Raw genomic sequence first — 20,900 nt, 5'->3', positions numbered from 1 at the left:
CCATACTATCACTGCAATGTATTAAGATGTACTCGAATGGTATAACATGCATACAACAAACAACTGTAACCACGATCAATACCTTAAATATACTCGATTCAATTTTTGAGAGTCTAAAACGGACACAATTGTTTTCATAATCAATAATAGTGTTAAACAGTCACAAGATACGCCCGTTTGAAGGTTTTGGGCAAATTGATAAATTTACTATTTGAGTGGCAAAATGATATATTTTTGAAAATTAAACAGCACATATTTGAACTTGACCTAGATATCATCTAGACACAACTTCTGACCAAATTTGGGGAAGACCGGAAGAAAACTACTTCAATTAGAGAGCGGGCAACATTCTTAATGCTTGAACTGCACTAAGTGACGTCGTGACCTAGTTTTTGACCCGGCATGACCCAAATTAGAACTTGACCTACATATTGTCAAGATGCAACGTCTGACTAAGTTTGTTCAAGATCGCATGTCAACTACTTCAATTAGAGAGCGAACCCCATGCTAAATGCTTTAAATGTACTAAGTGACATCGTGAACTAGTTTTTAACTCGGCATGACCCATATTTGAACTTGACCTCGATATCATTTAGAAAAAACTTCTGACCAAATTTGGTGAAGATCGGATGAAAAATACTTCAATTATAGAGCGAACACCATGCTAAATCCTTGAAATGCACTAACTGACCCCGTGACCTAGTTTTTTATTCGGCATGACCTATATTCGACCTTGACCTAATTATTGTCTAGATACAACGTTTGACCAAGTTTGGTGAAGATCGGATGAAAAATACTTCAATTAGAGAGCGGACACCATGCTAAATCCTTGAAATGCACTAAGTGACCTCGTGACATAGTTTTTGACCCGTCATGACCCATATTTGAATTTGTCCTAGATATCATTTAGACACAACTTCTGACCGAATTTGATCGGATGAAAACTACTTCAATTATAGAGCAGACAACAACCTTAATCCTTGAAATGCACTAGTGACCCCGTGACCTTGCTTTGACCCGGTATGACCCATATTCGAACTTGACCTAGATACTGTCTAGATACAACTTTTGACCAAGTTTGGTGAAAATCGGAAGAAAACTACTTCAATGAGAGAGCGGACGCAATGCTTATTTCTTGAAATGCACTTAGTGACCCCGTGATCTTGTTTTTGATCCGGCATGACCCATTTTCGAACTTGACCTAGATATTGTCTAGATACAACTTCTGACCAAGTTTGGTGAAGATCGGATGAAAACTTTTTGAATTAGAGAGCGGGCACTGCTGTGGACGCCGCCGCCCGCCGCCCGCGCCCGCCCACCAAGGGTGAAACTATAATATGATCCGTTTAAAAAAAAACGGGCGTATAAAAAGTCAATTAAAAAATAGTATAATAGGAAAATAAGTTACAACAGTTATGTTTATATGACGTGTGACCTCTTAAAATATGTAAACAATATCATAGGGCGATGATCAAGGTACAGTTGGACACAAATCAAACATGAACACACGTTAAACAGGTTGACGTCTAATAAACAACATCATTCATATTGCACTGTTCCTATTTTCAGGCCAAACTTTAATTATTTTTCTATTACTTCACTTATTATTTACTATTAGCTTGATTATAAACGTATTTTCATGATATGTGATCTTATAATTCATACCGTATACAAAATATGTAAATGTTTATTTGTGTAACAATATTTTGTACATCATGCATTTTAAGGAAAACAATTATCAGCAAAAGCCTAATAATCATTGTTTTTCTTTGAACAATCTTCTTATAAATAAGGAATTGCATTGAAATAAAAAAAAACATTTACTAGTACAGAATATCATTGACCTGAATTTTGTGTACAATACCTTTATTAATACATTTCTTAATCATGTTTGTCAATGGGTATTTTTGTTCCAATCTTCATCTTACACTAAAACTATAGTTACAATTAATAATTATTCTCAAAAGGATCTCTCTTTTTCTGATCCCTTTAAGTATACTACTGATTTTAGTGACATTGTCAGTTATTTTTAATGCATTCACTTATTTATGACGATCAACGAAAAAAAGCAAAATATCAATGTTTTAGTGCATTTTCTAATCGGAAAGATTTCAATTAGAAACTTATTTTGAATAACATATTTTGATATTCAAGTTTTTTTCGAACAAATGCTTAATATTTATTAAAGAACAGTATTTCAGTATTACAGTTTGTCTAAAAAAAAGGCCCTGTAAGAATCTCATTGTCATTTTAAAAACGGAATCTACTCTCAGTAAACAACTATTTTAAATTAATTTTGATTCCTTGTGCTACGATCTTCACTGTATTTCTACAGATGTTTTGAATATATAAGTTACTTACTTGCTTTTACATTCAGTTTGATGTCATTTCATGAATTTAAGGATTCTGAAAAAAAGATATAATGTTGGCAACATATTACAATTCTTACCCCATGTTGCGACAAACCATATCTTGTAATTGCTCAACTTTTAATATTTAGAAAAGGTTAAACTTGTAAACTTTGCGGAAGAAAAAAAAGCTGATTGAATCCCACGGAAATGTTATTACATTCCTGTCGGTCATAGTGTAACTAATTAGTATATTATTATCTTATATAAACGCTGACCATAATCTGTATAGCTGTGGCATAATTTTAAGGTGACTTGTTGCGATCACATATTGGTATCATCATCAATTTCTGCCGTAGCCATGTGGTCTCGGTCTGGGCATGTTTCACACTTCATGAAGTCTGGTAACAAGTATACAGGCATTAATATATTTCAAATAAATAAAACATTAGTTTAGCTTACACATTTTTAGTATTGCATTTGATGAGAAAATAAGGCTATTTAATTGTATGTGCGCTTAAATAGAGCTTTAATAGATGAATTTGTTATTTACTTGTTTTTTGGTTAAATTGTTACTTAATCTAATATAGTATATTTGTATTGTAAAGCTTCTTTTTCTATAAAAAAATATCTGTACAATTTCTATCAAAAATTAAAAGCTACGTTCTTAGTAAACCTATGTTAATCAAGAAACCATTACACAAAAAACGTACATTTTAAACAAGAATCAAGAAGGCAAGTAAAACAACTGTTAACTACAGTCATTCATGCAGTTCCGGTTTTCATCCAGTTCCGGCATTTTTGTTAATTGTAAGACTGGTAAGGAAAGAGTACGTTCAGAAACATTATTTTTTAATCTATCTATCTATCTATCTATCTATCTATCTATCTATCTATCTATCTATCTATCTATCTATCTATCTATCTATCCATCTATCCATCCATCCATCTATCCATCCATCCATCCATCCGTCCATCCATCAATCCATCCATCCATTATCGACAGGTAAAAAGGTATGATTTTTTCGTCAAACAAATGCATGTTTACAAACATTGGTTGAATTCTTGGTCATCAAGCGCTTATAGTTCCAAAACGAGGTTTCAGAACGAGCGATCTCCATTCACGTTTTTTGGAAGGGTTTAAAGTTGGATGTAATTATTGTGTTGTTCTGTGGTTCAAAATACTAAAAGGTTGGTGTTATTGAGTGAAATTATTTATATTTTATGTCTTACAGTCATCAATATGACTTTTCACTTTCATTTAAAGAAGGGAAACGTCATTTTATAAACGTCACTAGGTGATCAATTCCGGTATCACGTGACGTATAACTCGGGGGCCGTATACACGTTACCGTAACTTCGACATGCGTGTTTCATGCATGTTTTACGTATTTATTCTGCTTTTCACTGCCTATTTTTGGTCATTAAACTTTGTTTACATGCACAGCATATATTTATATTAAATATATTCATTTTTTTTTACCCAGTTTTTAATGTAAATAAATGAACTGACCAAGGGAAGAATATATCTGTACTGTGAACTCCTTCCTTTGCATCCATACCTGATGTTATGTTTATTAAAATGAGTCATGGATCTCAATAATATACTTCTTTTGATTATACCTGTACTGTAATGTATGCTGTCTAAGAACATATTTGCAGAATATATCCGAACTAAAAATTATGACCAAGATACAGTTTGAAAATGATTTTAAATAAATTGTCGGATTGTTTAATTCATGAAACATTTGGTTAAATCCTTGGTATATCATTACATTTGCAGATAAAATAACCATTCATGGGAAAGCAGAGCGAAAGAATATCACCTCAATGTAGTCTGGCTGTCAAGTCGAAAATCTGTGAAGTGAGCAATTAATTCCTTACACCAATTAAATAATTATACAGTGAAATATGTTCACTTATATTGTGCATCTCATAAGGATACACTTACTAGTAATAATTATTCTTTAACTTCCATTACAATTGCGGTCTGTATTCTAGAGGTGGACTTTATAAAACCAGACTACAGTTACATACATATCTTAACTATGGATTTAAATGTATGTTATTCTCATGCAATACTGAATTAACATACATGATATCAATGGTAATAGTCTGCCTTTAACCAAAATTTAAAACTATGCAATATTATTAAAACATGAACTGTTATAATACTAAATATAGTAATGTGGTTTTAGGTCACATGATTACATTGTGCTACAAGCATAGCCCAGGGCTCTATTTGATTAGCAAAGGTCGCTTGGTCTTTCTGTCGGTCTTGTAGACACAAGTTGAATTTGATTGATCTCGGTGGCCTTTCAACAGAGTGGAGATTTTATACTAATATGCAATACCATACTCTGCATTTGCCCGTCAATTTTTATGAATTCACTTCAAAATGAACTGGTAGCCATTGGTGCTTTAGGTTGAAATTCAAAACGGCCAACATATCTGACGAGTTACAATTTTGCTGTGGCAAGGTACTGTATGGTGGTATTATTCACAGTGAGTGATAGCTCTCGTTTAGATTTTGACCAAAGCGTCATCTCTACATTTCTCTAAATTTCAGAAATATATGGCACAGGATATATTTCCACAGGGAAATGTCTTCCAGCGGGACAAGCTTTTTGAAAGACATAGAGGTAAAAGAAAACCTCCAACTGCCAAGCTTCTAAGAACAGTTCTGTTTCTGTTTTTTTTTCTTAGACGTCGTTTGTTTAGCGGAGAAGCTCTGGACAGCAGATATGGTCCACAATCTGTATTTAGCAAAAAAGAGTAGGAAATAATGACAACAAGGCTTCCAGAATTATCTCTTGCATGTTTCTTATTATCCAGTGTGCGAGTTAGCTAATTTATAATATGCGGTTAACTCTTTTATGATATTTGAAGTGATTAAAACGCACTGTATCGAGTAATTATTATCTCTTTTTTCACAAGGCTTATGGAAAGTCATCTACTACATGATGCAAGTTGGTGTTAAATTGTAAGGAGTCCGGTGTATTTGCACCATTTTTTCTATGCCGAGGTACTGATGTTTTGAGCAAACTATTTACTATTCACTTTATTTCATATTAAGATCTCTTTTTGCACCATGTTATTCTTATGCACAGGTACTGCTTTTTTGTGCATAATATGTACACCAAACTTTATTTTCCTACCAAATATGTGATGATATGATGAACATGCTGAATCTTTGTCTCTTTTAACTAAAGCTGTATGTGTTCAATATATATATTTATTTGTTTAAACCTTTCAATGCTGAATTCTGATATCTGGGTTATTGTGTCTATGGACAAGACCAAATAAAAATACCCAGCATTGAAAGTGTTATGTCAACAGGCAGTTTACTTGCTAGAAATAAAATTGTAACACTATTACTTTATCATGTTTTTATTTGCATCCCACATTGTGTAACTATGACTGTATACCTTTTTCTCTTCTCTGTACACAAACTGTCAAAAGTGACCGTTAAAAACCTCTTTGAGATGATCCCTGATTGCGCACAGCTATACACATCTATTTTAGATATGAGTGTCGGAATTGATTGACTAGGATCGGAATTGGATACGTTACATGCGTTTTTAAAATGCGTAATTAATATACTTATACTTTCTTGATTTCATTCAAACAGGACTTAAATTTTAGATAAAAGAATAATCTTTCATTCCACTTAAAAAAAGAGAAATATGTCTAATTCAATTGTTGAATTTGCCGCGAAAATGCGATGACCGGAACTGCATGAATAACTGTATCAAATAAAACCTTGCAATTGATTCGAGCATGATATGTAATACAAGGGTATCATGTATTGCATTTCATGTTTTACTCTCTGAATATTGTTCTTTTTTTTTCTTGTACGCTTTTGTGGGAATTTTAATTAGTACGATTTATTGTCTGGTATTTAAGAGCAAAGTTTCTCTTGGTGTCACGATCTTAAGTAAATGTAATGTTGTAAAACTGTTATCGCTTAATTAAAGCTATTGTGTATTTATTATAATAGATCAATCTGAAATTAAGAATTTGATTTAAACTGAGTACGCTGAAAAGCAAGACTCGTTTAACTCATTTAGAAGGTGTGAAAACAAATGTAGAATATAAGAAGCTAAATATGATTGGGACTATCACTTATATCCGAAAGCATTTCCACAAGGATACTATAGTTTCTTTGTTAATATACCACAATATATCTCAAAACCGTATGACATGAGCGCCGTAGTTCGATAAAATTCCGATATTTATTAGTATGAGTAGTGTTTCTTTTATTGTTGAAAATCCTACCAAAAATGCGTATATGCTCAAAAAGGCCTCGACAATCTCAGAAACCGATTGAACATGAACTTAAAGCGATAATAATGGATACGGACTAATTAACCGTACTAGGTTACCTTCGTGTGGAACATCTATTGCAACTTAAAAATATACAATAGACATAACACTTTTTTTTATCTAAACAAGCTTTTCTTTTCTTGGAAATGATTAATTTCCCAAGATGCCTCATCAGAACAGTACACAATAATAGGAGGGAATCAGACCCTAATAATTACTGAGCTATTTCCTAATAAATATTCTTTGTTAGACTTTCAATATCATTAAAAGAAGTCGCGGAGTCGGCAATATTATATGCTATAGACGAATTTAATGTTGCATTTAGAAGCGGTTATTAAACAGTGAATGAAATGCTTAAACCATAAGCAGTGATACAAAAGTTTCTTAACAAAGAAATTGCCGTATATATATTTTCTTCGTTGACTTTATGAAAACTGTTGATACGTTCACGCACTTATTAAAGTGATGAAGGTGTCTTAGATAATAACATAAATGTCACGTTCCACTGGACCTAATTTATTACTTATTACCATGCTTTTACATCCGTACCCAAAACAACAGTTTTATATTTAGCTTCGGCGACTAAACGGTGCTGTTAGGACCTATATAACATTTTCAAAAAGTGTTTTTTAATATGTTTGGTTTTAGGCGGATTATCCATGAAGTTAGGAACGCCAATGTCTCCATAAATAATTTGAAATACATTGAATTACAGACAGTGTTTGCCGCCTGTGAAGTCCTGAGCTAAACCATAGACTAAAAGGAGTTTTATGGCAACGAGAAAATACGTATTGTTTATAATAACTGATGATCGTATATACGTTACTCTAGTCAAGTGCATTTATTTTAAACGTTTTACAAATGAATTTTTTAATTTCGATTTAAGTGGAACGTGATTTCTGTTGAAAACGATATCAACTTTCCTTTTGCTTTCAAATTATATACCAGAATCAGACGACAATTGGCCAGCTTGAACTGTCAATAAACAGTTATTTAATAATAATCTAAGATTGTAATGTAATGTTAAAACTTAAGAAAATGCAATCTATGTGAGAGATCCCGCTTTCAATAAGATTGTACTCTGCATATTTTTTAATCCGACACTGGCGACATTTATTTTTGTCTTCATTAACGTACTCATTCGTATCATCTTAATCTGCTTATTTACCAGTAGTTGCTAATTTCTCTCTTCATGTATCCTGAAAACATTGTTAATAACAGGTTTATGTTTCCTACTTCAAACTGCATTATTAATGCAATCAATGATTAGTTGTAGCTTGATTCAGTGGCCCCACCTTACTTAAAATATGTTGTTGATCGTTTTAATCCTTAACATTGTTTAAATTCGAACCAACAAAAACGATAAAGAATAAAATTTAACTATACACTTAACATATTGTATATCATCCGAATGAAATGTTTGAAAACATGCAATGTGTATTTTCAAAAAAAGTAACACTACATTGTTAATTTGTTTAAGACATAGATATTTCCAATATTTGTTCTGAGATAAACATCACATTGAGACTAATTTCATCTATATATTGGGTTAAAGTGACACATGTTGTCTATATATCACTAGTTTAATTTATGATATAAACATGCTCACCTTTATAAGAATCTGTGTGTAGCATGCACAGATTATCCCCAGAGGGACCAGCCCATTGACGACCATAAAGCTGACGTTATACGAACGGATGGACATGTTAGTGTTAGTCCAATCTGGTCCACACGTCAAACCACTTGGCTCCCGTGTGATATTACCCCAACCGATAATTGGTAACAAACCCGACAGTAGACCGTGTCCAATACACACTACAATCACAATAATTGCTTTTTCATTTGTAAATGAGCGAGCTCGAGCCCTATGAAGCATAACGAAGTACCTGTGTACAGCTATTGCTGTGAGGATGCTGATATTGGCTGCGCCTACCGTAGCCATCAACACGCCATACACCTTGCACCACTCTTCCCCGAAGTACCAATGGCCGGAGAAGCAAGAAACTATGACAAACGGGAATCCAATAAAGACGCCGACGACGTCGAAGAAAACGCAGCCGATAATCAATACGTTAGTTGGCGTGTGAAGACGTGATCTGCAATAAAACGTCATCACAACGCTCAAATTCACCAATGCAGCAATCACCATGAGGATCAAGAAAACTGTCCCAACGGTTACCTGTGCAACGCTTGCCTCGACGTTGCTCGGCATATACAACGAATTGTTAATGGTCCGATTCTTTAACGACTGCGTTTTGAAAACTTGAGCCATTTATGAGTGGTCATCAAGTTGCTAGCTATCTGGTAGATTACTGATCATGCTTCAATAGTAAAATGGTAAAATATTTTCAAATATATGCGTTTATATATGTTTCTCCAGAGGCAGTAGTGCCGTATCAAGAATGATAAGTATCGGAATTCATACTTCTCCAGTACGTTTCATTGGCGCAAGGTTAGGTAACCATTTGTGGTTATTTGTAGAGCGTAGGTTTATATCAGGGCTTTTCCGTCTGTGAGAATGGCCGTTCTTCACAATTTTGGGAAATTCGCGACTCACAATTTCACAATTTCAAGAAGTTCTCGACTAAATTTTTTACAATTTCAAGCAGTTCGCGACTCAAATTTTCAAAATTTTAGAAAGTTCGCGACTCATTTTTTCACAATTTTGAACAGTTAGCGAATCAGTTTTTCACAAAAAGCCATGTGTATATATGAGGTAATTTTATGCATTGTTTTACATAATATATAACCAATGCAATCGTTAAATTAAATACATCATACAAAACGCAATTATACGTTCAATGTGTTTGTTGTGCCGATATACATTTATAATTACATTAACAAAAACATATCAAAAAGAACGTTTGGTGGGCGATGGGTGTCAGCGTCATGAGAGACTGTATGAACATTATCCTCCGTGTTTCCGTGTCAATATACGCTTTCTTATTCACTCGCCTTTAGACGTTCATGGGCACCGATCATAGAAGAAACAGAATAATAACAGGGAAATCTGTAAAAACCCGTTTAAGTACCAGGCCAACAATCTTAGTTTACCGCCTCTTTTTTATATATTTATATTTTTACATAGTTATATAATGTATACTAACATGTTAATATATATATATATATATATATATATATATATATATATATATATATATATATATATATATATATATATATAATGTTTTATTATACGAAAGGTAAAGATTAAATTTTTTAAAAAAAAGACAAAGAACATGATATTGAGTTTGAGAAAATCGCCAAAATGAATAAATGTGTTTAAGGGCTAGAATTGATTTGAAAAATAAGTTAAACCAACGTGTTTTTATGAGGCTCTGAAAGCACAATACAGATAAATGGAAAGATAACCAATTGGAACCAAACAAGATAATCAACTTATATGAAAAACGAGTATATATATTGGGGAAAATATATGCGCGAACAACCAGATACACAGACATACAAACAGACGTACATATTCCCATTGGAGACTTCGGCATGTGCGCCTAGCTACGATGCAGAATGAAGCAGACATCATACTTAATAATCCCCCCCCCCCCTAAAAAAAAATATGGTTCATTCACACCTATACACCCCACCCTAACACCGTAACACATCTCCAACATTGGAACAATTTACATGCACATACGGGACAGTTACATGAACATTTATTTACAAACATGAAACCATAGTTGTATTTTGGCACGATCCGATCAGGATTCATAAATACCCTAACGCTATGTTAGAGACACCGCGGAAATACGTTGGATCCAGAAAATACAGTGAAATTATGAGTATTTAAGTGTAAAATTATAGATAATTATATTTCACAACAACGTATTTTCCATTTTCCGGGATCTATTACTAATTACTCGTTCACATTTGATTATTTATATATAGGGAGAAACATATCTGTGAACAACCAGATACACAGACATACAAACAGACATACATATTCCCATTGGACACTGCGGCGTGTGCGCATAGCTACGATGCATATATATATATAACAAAGTCTCTATAAGCCTTGTATTATTTAAACAAAAACGCTGTATTTATTTTATGCCGAAGCTTTCGACCTCACGGTCTTCATCAGCGGCCATTTTTTATTTTATTTTTATTTATTGGAAATAAAAAATGGCCGCTGATGAAGACCGTGAGGTCGAAAGCTTCGGCATAAAATAAATACAAAAACGCTGTATTTATTTTATGCCGAAGCTTTCGACCTCACGGTCTTCATCAGCGGCCATTTTTTATTTTATTTTTATTTATTGGAAATAAAAAATGGCCGCTGATGAAGACCGTGAGGTCGAAAGCTTCGGCATAAAATAAATACAGCGTTTTTGTTTATATATATATATGTATAAAAAAAGTACTTATATTTCTAATATTCCATATCAGTTAGATATCTTGATTCTTCCCCATGCCTCTCTTTTTTCTGCACCTAATTATAATCACATATATATATATATTAATCACATCTTATAAAATACAAAAATTAAATGCTATATTTGGGATCTATGTTTTGCAGCATGTTGTCTGTAATAAAGCAGATATTTTTATAGGTATTTTTATATGTATCTCAATATGTGAAATTCTTTACAATAAAAAGGAGTTTTGTATATATGAACATGGGTTTTGTGTTTCATAACTCAAAGTATTTACAATCTTAAATTAGATGCGTTAAAAATCTTTACATTCAGTTGTTCTTTGCAAAGAGATGATCAGGCACATTTAAATGATGCCAAATATTTTTTCAAAGTATTTCCAAAAACATTTTAACAATTCCAAAATAAATATTAAATATCGATTTTACAATCATGTTCAATTATGGAAAAATCAAATTAGAATCTATTGTTATACAAATTATTTCGACATACACATTTTACAACAGCAACTGTTGGAACATTTTTCAGACGTGGACCATATATAAGGAATAGAAAACCTCACTGAGGGCCCTTTGGCAGAATAGTGACCAGCCAGTTCGGCTTCCGTCCATATACTATTTGGGGCTGCCTGGCTGGTTACTATTCTGCCATTGGGCCTGAAGTGAGGTTTTCTATTTCTTATATTATACCGAACATTTTGTGCAGATAAATGTAAATAGAAAGAAAAATAAATAACACAATATAAATTCCATCAATATTTTTCAGTTACTAATTATTATATGTACCGTATTATTGTTGGGCGCGAGTTTTCTCCCTTCATAAGTTGGACACGGAAAAAATTTGCTTCTTTATACAAAATTCATTTTTATTGTAAAGCATTTCATATATTGATATACATTTTATATAGAGATAACTACCTATATCACAGGCAACATGTTGCAATACATTGATATCAAATATAGCATTTATTTTTTGTATTTTATAAACTCTGCTCTTTATACTTTTACATGTTAACATGTTGACAGGAATATTTAAGTAAGTACTAAATATGAGAACATAGCCTTTAAGTATAAACGCTTTTGCGCAAGCAATCCTCTGAAAATAAAAGGTGCACGCACAAACTGTAATGATGTCGAGAATTGAGTGTAAAACTGTTCTATCTATTAAGCCTTTTCATTAGAGATAAAAATGTTTCATGCAATAAAACAGTGTTACAAAGACGCGGATATGTTTCCAATGTTCTGGTGGTATACTCAAATCAGCCAATGGAATAAATGAAGTGTACTCGTTCGTACCTAGCCGCGGGAAATTTTATTTGAATTTTATTGGATACTCACAAAGGTCAGGTCAGGTGAAAAGCTGGCTTAATACAGCTACGCCGAAAAAACACACACTCGTGACCTTCCAAACGAATCGCATGATTATAATAAAATAGAAAATAAACTATGAAATAAAATAAAACAAACGGATATATATTGCAAATTGTCGTCCTTAAACGGTAAAATACAGAAGACTAAATATCGAACTTAAGTTTCTTTTTCGTGGGATTAGTCAACGCAGTTGTCAAGATTCATAAGATATTCACAGCAACCGATATTTTGATGTAATCAAAGAAACTATGGCAGATTTTCGTTGACTATTATAAAACAATCGGTACATGTATATTCAGGTGTTATTTTTTCTTGGAGAATATATTAATTTTGACCATGATTAATCTTTTGAAACATGATAACGATACATTAAGACAATCCATGACCAGAGAAAAAAGATGCCGTTATCAAAAGGAAAGTTAGCTTGCTTGACGTTAATTTGATAATTCGACTGATACACATTTTGATCATAGATTTTTAAAAAACTATGTTCACGTAAATGAAACGTTTGATGCACACACGCAGTATGTACGTCACATGTTAATAGTTTTAATTGTTTACATACATGGATGATTAAATGCATCAGTAGCTTGCGTTTTACCAAGCACCGTTACAGGTCACGTGAGAAAACCCTTATTCTATATGGTTTGTAGGCGGCAAAAGGTAAACACAATTCTTGGTAAATTGTTTTTATTTGAGTAGAATTAAAACCAAAATAGATGTATAGATGTAATGCACTTTAAGGAAAGAGGAACAAGTTGTAAAGGTTCGCATTCTGCGAAAACTATGAAACAAGCGTAAAATCATGCAATTAAGTATGATTTCACATTTCAGTCACATTGTCGAATACTTCGTGATAGAAATAAACTTCGTGATAGAAATAAACATATGAAACCACACATTGCCTGAACCAACTTTTTTAAATGTCTCTGTACAATAACACCATTTGTAGCTACAACCACATGTTAATAAATAATAATCGACTATTGACACCATGATATCATTTTTTAAATACCGATATACTGACAATACTTATCTAACATCCGAAAGTTGATTTGCAAAACTGGGGGTAAAACTGTTCCGAAATTGCATTTTGTCACATTTGAGATGTGGGTTTGTATGAAAATGCACGACCTGAACACAAAATTAAATGTAATTAAAGTTATCATTTGACTGGATATTAATATTAATGTGCAGCTATGGCGAAAAAAATCCGCTGGATGTTAATTTACAAGATAAAACGCAACCCTATATGCGTTTTAGGGGCCGCGTGATGTCATTGGGTTCACTGGAAAAAAAAATACATATTTATTTATTGGAATCTTTGAAACACAACATTGTGCGACTAAAATATGGCCGAACAGTCTCTTAAGGTAGCGCACCTCTAATGATTTCCCGCGATTTCTTCGAAGGTTGAAGAGCCTACTATTAGGTGCCCTAGCCTAGTGGTTAAGGCGATAGACCAGAAATATTTTGGGATATTCCCGCGCAGGTTCGAATCCTGCCGACGACGTATACTTTTTTTACGACGCGTATTATTTATTTTCTAACGTAATTTGATTTAATATGGCATATAAGCTATATTAATTGTTAAATATGTTGCAATTTTTATGCACATTCTTCAATTATTAAAATTAAAACAACGTTATGGCGAAATTGGGTGATTTACTGTTGAAAATACGAACCATGCACGTTGCATTTTTATTTTATTTTTCAAAAAGTAAACGGTAAATCTGTCTATTTCTTGGTATTTTTGCTGTATATAGTGTTTCTATAAAAACTTAGTTTAAAATATGACTTAAATGATACTATTTTAAATTTTATGACACTTTGTTTTTAACCGACCCCATTTTTACTTGGCTGACATCACTTACATTTCATGGCGGTCTTCCATAGATAAAAATTTGTAAAAAAATAAATGTCTGTAAAAGAATACTTATTTCATCTTGTTTAAGCTTTAAACACCTTTACAGCATCTGTACACACCAACTGCATGCCCATATTTGGAAATTTGAATGAATTATGGATCTTTTATAAACCCCAGGGGTGAAAATAAACTGGACAAAAGCCGAGCGTGGGGGTGGTTTTGAAAAAATCGGAATATTTTTTTAAAAAGCATGGAAAGCCTACCTACAAATTTGCATGTAGTTCAGTGAAATGATGCTGATTAAGAAAATAATTAATTAGATTATATTTGGATATGTGCCCATTAGAGGTGCGCTACCTTAAATATGTAATAGGGTTAAGGGGCTATAAAATATGGGATTTAGTTCAATAAAATATCAAATCAAGGCCCCCTAATAAGTCATTGCATTCAATATTGTAATACGTTAAATTCCCTACAATTAACATATTAAGGCCACTGAAAATTGACATTTGGCTTGTTTAATATCATCATCATTTTCATCATCATCATCATCATCATCATCATCATCATCATCATCATCATCATCATCATCATCATCATTACCATCACTATCTTCCTGAACACACTTGTGTTAGCAATTCAAAAAGGCACATGATATACTCATCATACCATTATATAAAATCTATTATTTGAAAATCTTTCCTACATCTAACGCCACAACCCTGCGCGTTGAAGAAATTACTGGTTCCGCAGCAATCTATGCACGTTGCGAAGTCTGTTGGTGATATCTGGAAAACAATGCTTTTTTGTATAGAAACGATTGAGTTGTTTGTAGTAGTAGCGGTAGTAATAGTAGTGGTAGTAGTTGTAGTAGTAGTAGTAGTACACGTAATACAACTAGTTGTAGTAGTAGTAGTAGTAGTAGTAGTAGTAGTAGTAGTAGTAGTAGTAGTAGTAGTAGTAGTAGTAGTAGTAGTAGAAGTAAAAAGGGTGGTGCGGTGGTCGAGTGGTAACACTCTGGTCTACCATTCCAGATGTCCCCGGTTCAAATCCCGGCCGGGGCACTGGAAATTTCAGAAATGCTTCAAGTGTTTCCCACCCAACTCGAGATGTACTGGTATGATACCCAGGTAATTCTCGCGTGTATCGGTGCTATACAATGAGCACGTAAAAGAACCAAGGTATCTATTCGCAAAGAGCTAGGGTATCGCACCCGGATTCCTTGTATCCCAATACTGTCTCTTCTGCTTGCTGTCTCTTCAGCAAAACCAAAGGACCCCATTGGAAATAAGTGCTTGCACTTTCATGGGTTATCCTTGACCGCAAGGTCAAATAAATACATACAATAGTAGTAGTAGTAGTAGTAGTAGTAGTAGCAGTTGTAGTAGTAGTAGTAGTAGTAGTAGTAGTAGTAGTAGTAGTAGTAGTAGTAGTAGTAGTAGTAGTAGTAGTAGTAGTAGTAGAAGTAGTAGTAGTAGTAGTAGAATAGTAGTAGTAGTAGTAGTAGTAGTAGTAGTAGTAGTAGTAGTAGTAGTAGTAGTAGTAGTAGTAGTAGTAGTAGTAGTAATAGTAGTAGTAGTAGTAGTAATAGTAGTAGAAGTAGTAGAAGTAGTAGTAGTAGAAGAAGTAGTAGTAGTAGTAGTAGTAGTAGTAGTAGTAGTAGTAGTAGTAGTAGTAGTAGTAGTAGTAGTAGTAGTAGTAGTAGTAGAAGTAGTAGCAGTTGTTGCTGTTGTTGTTGTTGTTGTAAAAGTAGTGGCAGTAATAGTAGTAGTAGTAGTAAAAATTATAATAGTAGTCATAGTAGTAAAAGAAGTGAAAGTGAAAACAAACACTACCAGGTCCTAACGTTTAGCAACGAAAGCGGATCTTTTTTGCGCTAAGAATGAAGACGTCTCATTCAAACCTCTTTTTGTAAGGGAAGGACACGTCTGAAATTGTTCCAAAACGCTAAAGAAATGTAAAGAAATGACCGTAAGTATTTTAATAGTGGTTAATGTTGATGGTCCCTAGGGATTGTTGCAAATAAACTAATATACTGAGATGTCGCTTCATTATAGTGGAACACAAATACAGGTCCCACACAAATGAACTTGTCTGAAACTAAGGACACTATCATGTTTTCTGGATAAGGTAATATTATATGGAAAAGGTGGAATCCCATTGCACGTATAAAAAAACTAGGTCAGGTAACATTTACTGGAACAATAATACATGGATTGTCTTAAAAAGTTATTATCATACGCAAACTATAACACCTTGAAAATTTAATAGCATCTGGATAGGGAAATGCCATCTGGATAAGTTAGTTTTATCTGGATAAGCTTTTGGCCCGACATTACTTAAAAATAAACGTGTTTCCTGTACTTAACATTCAATTTGGCAAAACAACATGAACATGACCAAGAAATTATTAAATGAAATTGGGGTCAAATACAGAAACTGCAAGCATATCAAAAGCGAAGAGTCAGTTAAGAAAATGGCAAATAAACAAAAGAGTGCAAAGCATATCGAAATGAATTAATTAAACTTTGGCCATCGCGAACAAAATGCAAATACATCAAGTAATTAAAGCAAAGCTGAGATGGCAAAAATAAAACTGGGATCATAGTTATCCAATATTCAGCGTGTTACCAATTATAAAAGCGCAAAAACAAAACATAATCAAAGTACTGACAGTACTGGTGTGACGATGCTTTTGAAGAGGATGGATCATTTGGGCTTAGATGACTGGGTGAGTCATGTAAAATATCGAACATAATATATATTTTTATAAACAACTGGTAGCAAGATGAGTTGCAAATAATTGGTCAGTTACCACATTTTAACTAACTCTTTTGACCTGTTAATTCTTTTCAGCTGAATTCAACAGTAAAAAATGCCCAAAGTATCACTTAAATTTAAAAATCGGTGAATGCTATTCGAAACGAATATTAATATTTTTTACTATTCTGGCAAAATTCTAGAGAAAAATCCGATATCCTAACCTCAAGGACTTTACAAAGGTTGGTTCATGTGATGTTGATAATAAACAAGTCGCATATTTTTACAATATTATTATATTTTTGTACAGTAAATCCTATTTATAGTCGTTTTTTAAATAACTATGCTCGGCTTCAAGACATATCGTAACCTCTGCTGCAAAGAAGGCGTTGTATCCTTTAATTTTAAAATGTTGTGGTTAGGAGTACATGTTGTGTTCGCGAGCACATGTTGTGGTCGCAATATATTGTCGTATTGCTGATGTGAAGTAACTTAAAATGAGAACAAACGTTAGGGTAGTAATGTAACATAAGATCAAAGGTTGGTAATATTTTATTTACATGTCTAAGAAAACATAAACAAAACAACAACATATTTATGGTTTGAGATTTATAACAGTTTAGTTTGTTTGTATATATTGCAAATTGAATAAAATAAAAATATAGCTAGACTTTTTTTACACAGGTTTACATGAAGACTGACAATTGTGTTTAAAATTTAGGATATGCTAAATATGTTGGATAACTTTTACTCGATTGGAATTTACTTTCTGAAATTGCCCATAATCTAATCGTGTAAGAACTGTATGACTATTTTTAAAGGGGCCTTTTCTCATATTTTGACATGTATTGAAGTTAGTTATTTATATTGATACATTTAGACATTGGACCTAAACATCTCAAGTAAAAACAAAACAAGAATGCAATTAAGAAAAGAAAACAAAGTAACCCTCAACTGGGCTCGAACCACTGACCCCCGGAGTTCTGGAGTAAAAGTCTGCCGCTTAGACCACTCGGTCATCTGCGCTTATGCTATGAGGCATGTTTTTTTTACTTAAGCAATCCTCGTAGTTTAACAAAATCACCGACAACAACAGAACTTTCCAAATTATTAAATCGTTTCGCGTTGCAACGCTTTATAATTTTCAGGTTTTCAAATCGTCAAAAGATGCATATAATGGATATTTTAGAGCATGGCAAATGTTCAGTATCACTATTTCTTCACAAATATCATAACTTAAACGAAAATTTGCGAATCTGAAACAACTTGTTTTAATTTTGTCCATTTACCAAAATGCGAAAAGGCCCCTTTAAATACCATTACACACTACAATTCAACATTATTTAAACGATTTAACATAGTTCCTTTGTTAAAAGTATTTAAAGTGGCATGGTCCTATTATTTGCAAGACAATTGTGGTTTGTTTGTATTTTGTGACTGATCTGCCGCCAGAAAAACATTTACGAAACTGACGTTTTGACGTTTTTGGCTTGCAAACCCATGTCTTCTTTGTGGAAAGTTTTCATATGCTTTCCCTGGCTCGATTGCAATTCAAAATATATGCCACCGAGCTCACAAACGAATTTGTGATAGGTGTGTTTCACTCTCATATGGTTAAGTGCATTAAGACTGGAATTTCTTGTTGCACTTTTCACATATGACTTCTGGTTTTTATCTGCCACACAAAGCCACATGTCGTTCAATACTTCGTTTGTACGCATACTCATTGCAACAATGTTCACACTTGTATTTGTTTCTGTTGTCATGAGACTAGCTTATATGTTCATTAATGTGTCGCTTGCAAGCGAATTGTTTGTTGCATACCAAACATTTATTGGTCTTTTTGTTCAAGTGTTCGACGCGTTGATTTCGTTTAATGTTAAAAACTATGCTTTTTTTACCGCAGAGAAGACAAAGCGAGTTGCCGGGTTATTGTATGCCGTACTTGTAAGGTCTATCCTTATATATTTTTCGTCACTGGCATCATTTATTAATGAAATATTTGATCGTTCAAATTAAATAAATGCTAATTATAATTTAGCTTTGACAATATATGAATTATTCGTGTGCCTTATGAGTTTTGAAATAATATCACTTATTTTGGGGATTGGTGACACTATTCTTCTACGTTTCAAAACAAGAGAACATATTTTTTACCGACAGCTATTTGGACATTATCCTTTTTCACCACCCTTTTTAATAGGCGTACTGGTATTTAACGACCGATTTAAAGATGTTTTTTTCCACGGACTTTTGTATTGTAAGAAATCCGTTGGATACTGGATAGGAACAATCCTTTCTTTCGTCTTCCCTGGATACTGGATAGGAACAATCTTTTCTTTTGTCTTCCCTTCAACATTCACATCTGCAATAAAAAAGCAAAAATAAAAATGATGTTTGCTATGAGTGGTCATAAAGCGGGGTTTTCGACATCAAAATTGTATTGTTTCAGGTTTTTAAATAAAACATTACCAACCTTTGATCTTGTGTTACATTACTGCCCTTACGTTTGTCCTTATATAAGTTACTTCACATCAGCAACACAGCAATATATTGCGACCACAACATGTGCTTGCGACTACAACATTTTCAAAACATCGGGTACAACGCCTTTTCTTTTTTTTTAATATTCATTTTATATTTTTTAATATTAATGTACAATAACAATGACGTAGTGACGTCACCATCTATGCATAGAATGGATAAATATAGGTTTAGTATTGACTGAACCTTTCGAAAAGAGCCACGACATATGTTGATCAAATTGATAGTGATTTCAAAATAAAATCAAAGCGCCGTAGGCGCTGAAGGCCTGGGGCTAGATTTAGGGTGCTTGGAAAGAAGTGTAGTGGCTAAACTAAAGTAAATGTAAACGGATCCACGCTATTTTGCTGCCAGATATAGTGTACATGTATGCTGATGTTATGAAGTTGAAGGTTTAATATGTTACTCGTGCTTAATATGTCTAACTAGTTTTAAACACTTCGACCTTTAAGCTAAGGTCATTCAATGGTCAAGGTCATCATAAAATAGGTCAGTGGGAAAGTCTTGTCCAAAGGGGAGTTATGGACAACAACAAAGTAAATCCAATCATGAACCACAAAGTTATGGTGAATGTTAAGTTATTGGGTGCTTTGACTTTTGAGTTCAAGGGCCAAGGTCATCAAAAAATATGTCCGTGGGAAGGTGTTGATCAAAGAAGAGTTATGTACAAATATCAAGTGAAAAAATTATTCTGTAGTATGGAAGTTATGGAAAAGTATATTTTTTCGGACAGACACTTCAGAAACCATATGCCTGCCTTTGGGGCATAAAAACAATGTATGTGTGAACAAGTTTAAATTAAATATTAGATTTATGGTTGTATTTAACAGACAAACATTTTCAAGAAATGAAGAGGAAGATTCATAAGTAAGGCTAGGTTTCTTTAACTGAAGTGTTAATCGGATGTCAAGCTCCCCAATTTATACTCTGGTCAAGCAGTATCAAGTGTGGACAAGAGCACTGCCAACGGGTGCAGGACGCTGGAATACAAGTGCTTGACACAGACTAAGTTTCAAATCCAAAAAGAGGAATAGTTTCCTCATGTCAATAGAAGAAGGTCATCACATAATCATTCTACAAGAGTGTTGAATTTCAAGTTGAAAGCTTTTAATGATTGAGAAATTGAAGTCGAAAAAGAGGAATAACTCTTACAAAATGATGAATAGTTGTCTTCTGTTGTCAGTAGATGAAGGTGTTGATATTCTACAAGTGCATAGACTTCGAAGTTGAAAGCTTCGATAGTGGTTGAGAAATTGTAAGTCGGTAATAACAAGGGCTGTTTGTAAAACATGCA

This window comes from Dreissena polymorpha, chromosome 12 (genome assembly GCF_020536995.1).
Source record: "Dreissena polymorpha isolate Duluth1 chromosome 12, UMN_Dpol_1.0, whole genome shotgun sequence".
Classification (NCBI taxonomy): Eukaryota; Metazoa; Mollusca; class Bivalvia; order Myida; family Dreissenidae; genus Dreissena; species Dreissena polymorpha.
Note: the sequence above shows the minus strand (reverse complement) of the source record.